Raw genomic sequence first — 5450 nt, 5'->3', positions numbered from 1 at the left:
TATTTGCAGCTCCACCATTAGCTAGGATATGTTGCCTCTCCTATTATTAATGCCCCACTGTGTCATCATTAAGTGAATCATACGTTCAATATTTTCTCCTGTGTATGATCCAGGAAAGTGCTTAGCAAATAGTACTGCGTTCTTTCGCTCATATTTCGTGCTGATCCAATGACAAGTTAGTTATATAAATGACTCTACAGAATGAGGTGAAGTCCAAATATCAGATTTTAATGATAGGTGAGGAGCATTTTTTTGGTCTAATTCAGTAATGTTGCGGACTTTCACGTCCTAATACGCTTTGTGAATCATAACCTCTGCAAAGGATCTCCGACTAGGAATCACATATTTAGGCTGAAGACGAGCAAGAAGCTTGACGAAACCTCGATCTTCAACTATGGTAAATGGCTGGTTATAAATGGCAATCAATGTTACAATAAGCTAGTATTGTAAGTGTAATCTTAAGCTTAGGTATTGATATAAATATAGTTCGTACAGTTCATAATTTTGCTGTTAAGTCATATATTTAAGTTTATCCTTAGCTGATATTCATAATGTGAGCGTGATTCTGTTACTGTTTGTGCTAAGTCGAGTATTGGAGTGAATATGATTATCTTTTATTACATATGAACCAGCCGTTTCCAACAAAGGCATATAATCACGGAAATTTTAGTAGAGATTAACAGTCGCGGATGTCTTCCTTCATACTCTGATCTAGAGATCTACATGTCGGGGTTATTAGTGTTCCCCTTTTGAACTGTGTAGCGGTGGACTGAGTGTTATCTAAGATAACATTAGTGATGCACGAAATTCATGTTGTCGTCGTGCTGACGGTCACGTAGGCACATGAACTGGCCAGCATGGTAATAAATTGTTCGGTGTCCTAATTGATTTGGTTTCGTTATGATTAAAGTTCCTGAACACCTATTACAAAAATTTTTAACATCGTAAGTCATTTTTCCTACATATGCCGAGTGCAAACGTACTCTTCGTATTTTCTGGACAGCTTAGTAGAAACAATAATATTACTAAGTAATCAGTTAAAGTTTTAGTCGATTCCGAATACTGTGATCGTCTAGTTAAAAGGTGGGGAGCCGCGCCAAACAATAAGGTCGCTGCTCCTCTCTCCATCGTTTACAGGTTAGTGCCCTAACTCTCACCCCCCACCCCCTTTTCTCTCTCGTGTTATGACGTTCTCATATACGTTCGTTAGTTAAATTGGTGATATTTCCTCTGATCCTTCTTGTACTGAATAATGAGGTCGCTGCTCCTCTCTCCATCGTTCACAGATCGTGCGTTCAAGCCACTGCCTAACCCCTAACGCTAAATCACCCCCCCCCCTTTTCTCTTAGTTCATTCAATCAAAGTGCATATCGGCTGGACCATTTGATTATGGTCCATTTGATTACTGTATCATGTAATTTCTCTATATGATTCTTGAGTTATTGTACCAGTTTAGTCTTAGGAGAATATCTTTGGTGGTGATCTTTATTTTTCTTCTCGAGTCCATCAGAGTACCCTGGGGAATAATGTATCCATGTGTATCAGTATTCGTTCAATATTAACTTAGCTTGTAAAGATTCATAATTCTGGAGTTATAGATCCTGAGTGATTATAGTTTGTTTGGTTTCATTCACAGTTCGAAGAGTAGTCTGTCTTGCAGTTCTTAATGCTTAGTAAATCTTAGGTTAAGTCATTTCGAGTTTAAATTTTGCTATCCTCTAAGGAGTGGTACAGACGAGATTGAGTGACCCACAAAGGGTACTGATATCTATTTTCCCACGCACTCTCATAATAAGATCATGCTACCCCATTTCCCATAATCCCTAAGATTCTGATCGTTATACTGGTGACTAAAATTCTCATCATTACACTGGTGACCAAAACTTTTCAGCATTACACTGTAGGTGTTGTATCCCTCTTTGGTTCATATTCCTGAGGATGCTTTGCCTACATGTGCTTGTGTAATGGAGTCGTGCTAAACAGTTGAGGAGTACAACCTCTTGGTTTCCTCATACACTTGCGACACAGCCAAAACCCTGCCACTCATCAGCTTGTTCTGCAACAGTAAAATACTCCCATACAAATGACATGATGAACTTGAGTGGTTATCTGAAATAGAAAAAAAATACTAATAGCATTTTAGGTGTTATAAGGTTATAGCTATGAGACTAATAAGTCTGGCCAAACAATAATTCTACAGATATAATTTTTCTAGGTTAATTTTTTTGGAGTTAGGCTAAGTTGAATTATCCTGACCTTACCTATAACTTTACCTATTCTAGATTAGGTTACACGTTAACCAGTAAAGGTCGTAATTTTAAAAATTCTAAAAATAGTAATACTGCTTTCATTTCTTTTCCTCAAGCATTTTAAAATGTACATTGCCGTCTCCTCAGTTTTGTGTGGTTTTCTTATAGAAACTTTGACATATTGTGATGCCATTCTCCTTAACAAATACCGGATTTTAATGCTACAATCATGGTTCAACAATGTGTAGTGGGATGGAGATTTATGACAAAATTATCAAAAGTACCGTAGTAGTTACAGTTGCAAGAGGCATAGGAAGTAATTTTTTTATCTTTCATTTTAAAATTTGTTGCTTAGCCATATGTGTAAACAGTAAAGGTAACAGATAATAATGGGTGTTTCAAAAGTCCCTCACTAAACTGATTTTCAATTTTCTTTGCAGGTAATCGACCAACGACGCTCATCCTGTGGTAAACTCTTACTCAGTAATAGAGGGTTTTATTGAGACTACCTCTGAAGTTTTGCACCGTTTTCTTCTGCTACCATGCTGACTCTAGAGCAGAGGTGTAAAATCGCTGCATGGCAGGTTTTTCAATCTGTGGTTTGAAGTGCAGTGACGATTCCGGGCAGTCTACGGACAGCATTATGCACTGGATAGGAACACCGTCGTCTTCACACACCGGAAGTTTATGAAGACTGGATCTGTTAAGGAGAAACCCCGATCAGGAAGACCTCGAAGTGGGCGGAGTGAGGAGAATGTTGAAACTGTCTGTGAGGCTTTTGCTCAGAGACAAGGAGACTCCATTTGGCAAGCAACTGTGGAACTGAACATCAGCGTGACATCTATCCAACGGATTTTGTGACATGATCTCAAGCTGTATCCATACAAAATCGAGGTTGTTTAGAAGCTGGAACCTCATGACTACAAATGCTGGGTGGAGATGTGTGAGACACTGCTGCATCACTACGAAAGAGACCCATCGATCCTGCAGCACATATGGTTCAGTGACAAAGCTCATTTCCACCTTTCTGGTCGCGTCAGTCAGCACAACACCGGCATCTGGGGAACTCACAATCCTGTGGAAATCCGTGTACATGAAAGGGACACACCAATATTCGTTGTCTGGTATGTCATCTCCTCAGCTGGGCTGATTGGTCCGTTCTTCTTCCGAGATAAAGATGGAAATTCCGTGAACATCAACGGAGACAATTACCTTCATATGCTTCAGGAGTTCTGCATCCCCCAACTGTCAGCTGTAGCCAACATGCAAGAAGTCATTTTCCAGCAAGACGGTGCCCCTGCCCATTAATCACATGAGGTTCGCTCATTTCTGATTAAGCGGTTCCCAGATGGGTGGATTGGTCGCCATGGTCCCATTGAATGGGCTGCTTGCTTGCCAGATCATACACCATGCAACTTCTTTTTGTGGGGCTACATTAAGAGCAAAGTGTACGCCACCAAGCTGCGAGACCTCCCCACACGAGAAGAACGGATCAGGAATGGGTGTGCTTGTTACTCCTGAAATGTCCAATGTCGGCCAAGAATGCGTAAAATGGTGGATCGCTTGTTTCGAAAAAGGTGGTGCCAATGTTGAGATGTTCCAGTGACTTTCCAGTATACTTATGAGGCCAAGAATGATGCCATCAGAATTCTAGTCAATCGTAGACTCCGTAACCAAATTGTCATTTGGTTCGTCGTGTAGGCTAATTGCAATATTAATAAGTTTTAAAAAATAATGAGGGACTTTTGAAACACCCAATACTGTACACCAGTTTCAAATAACATATATGCACATATAAAAACGGTGAAATTCGAAAAAAAGAAAAAAAAAGTAGCATATGTTAAAGAGCATAAAAGGTGAGTGAATGTCAATTATTATATGTATAAAATTATTACACACCAAATAATTTGCAGTAATATTGTTGCCTCCCAAGTTCACTCTTCCACATCTTTGGTTGTAACTGTTACCTATACAATACACATACCTGCTTAGGTACATCCCAGCTACATCTTGGCTGCTAGTCATGAGGAAACTGACAATGTGACAGAGTTGCCATATCTAGACTACCCTAATGTTGAGTGCCAAATTTCGTAAATTTTCCTACCAAATTCAGCATTTCAGTACAAAATTTTTCTTTATCAGATATACACATACTCCCCACTGGAAGCCAGATCACCATGAATTATCCAATTATTTGAGTTTTGAGGGGCAAGTTATAACCAAGTGTGAGAAATTCCTTAATAAAACAAATGCCAAACAATGTTAATACTCAGAGGTCCTGAGTGACTGGGTGTGTCTTGATCCTGAAGCTTTCCTGTCAAACACACATGCCCTGCCATACACGTACATGCATTTTTTTTTTTTTTTTCATATAACTGTACAGGTTTTACTAGTTATCATAGTAATTAAGATGTGAGTTTATAATTCTTTAACTACATATTTGGTGATAATTCTGTATACTTTACACAAATTCTATATACTTGACACATATGAAGGTAAAAGGTGGATGCAATTTCATCTTACCTTGAAGCACACAAATAAATGTGTTCCATTTAAGTGTGGTAAAATTACAAATATGAAAACAGAGTGGCTTAGTTGAACTTAGTTTAAAAGGGTTAGTTAAAAAATAAATTGGATATGTAAAAAAAAAAAAAAAAAAAAGGCCTAAATTTATTGTACAATACCACGTTGAGCCAACGGCCATACCACGTTGAGTACACCGCTTCCCGTCCGATCAGCAAAGTTAAGCAACGTTGGGTCTGGTTAGTACTTGGATGGGTGACCGCCTGGGAACACCAGATGCTGTTGGCATCCCTACATGTCAAGTGGGGTTGGTGGAGGATTAGTGCCCCTCCCTGTAAAACAATTAACTCTAAGCCATTGGCCACCCCATCTGGGATACATGGCGTCTGGCAATGAATGAATGATGACTTGTATTTTTGAGTGTCAAGATTTTATCTTATTCCACAAGTTCATTTCCAGTTACGGTTCCGGCTGGAACTGGATATGCTGGTTCCGATGCATCCTTATATATATATATATATATATATATATATATATATATATATATATATATATCCCCCTCAGGGGGGTAAGGAGATAGGTTCATTATGATGTGGCAGGGATAAACCATGTCTGCTTTCGGGCCCTGCTGCAGATGTCGTTGATTACACCGCGCAGTTGACCCTCATACAATGTGGT

The 5450-nt window shown here is 39.1% G+C and overlaps 1 non-coding gene across 1 annotated transcript; it reads left to right on the top strand.

The window, feature by feature from the left end:
- The first annotated feature begins 4941 nt into the window (after positions 1-4941).
- Positions 4942-5060, top strand: LOC145412687 (5S ribosomal RNA). The gene has a single exon (XR_013899598.1). It is a non-coding gene; the product is annotated as a 5S ribosomal RNA (ribosomal RNA).
- The last annotated feature ends 390 nt before the right edge of the window (positions 5061-5450 follow it).

The sequence above is a fragment of the Coenobita brevimanus genome, chromosome 93 (genome assembly GCF_032717465.1).
Source record: "Coenobita brevimanus isolate Jiangsu-jjx chromosome 93, ASM3271746v2, whole genome shotgun sequence".
NCBI classification, from domain to species: domain Eukaryota; kingdom Metazoa; phylum Arthropoda; class Malacostraca; order Decapoda; family Coenobitidae; genus Coenobita; species Coenobita brevimanus.
Note: the sequence above shows the minus strand (reverse complement) of the source record. Positions and strands in the feature narration are given on the sequence as shown.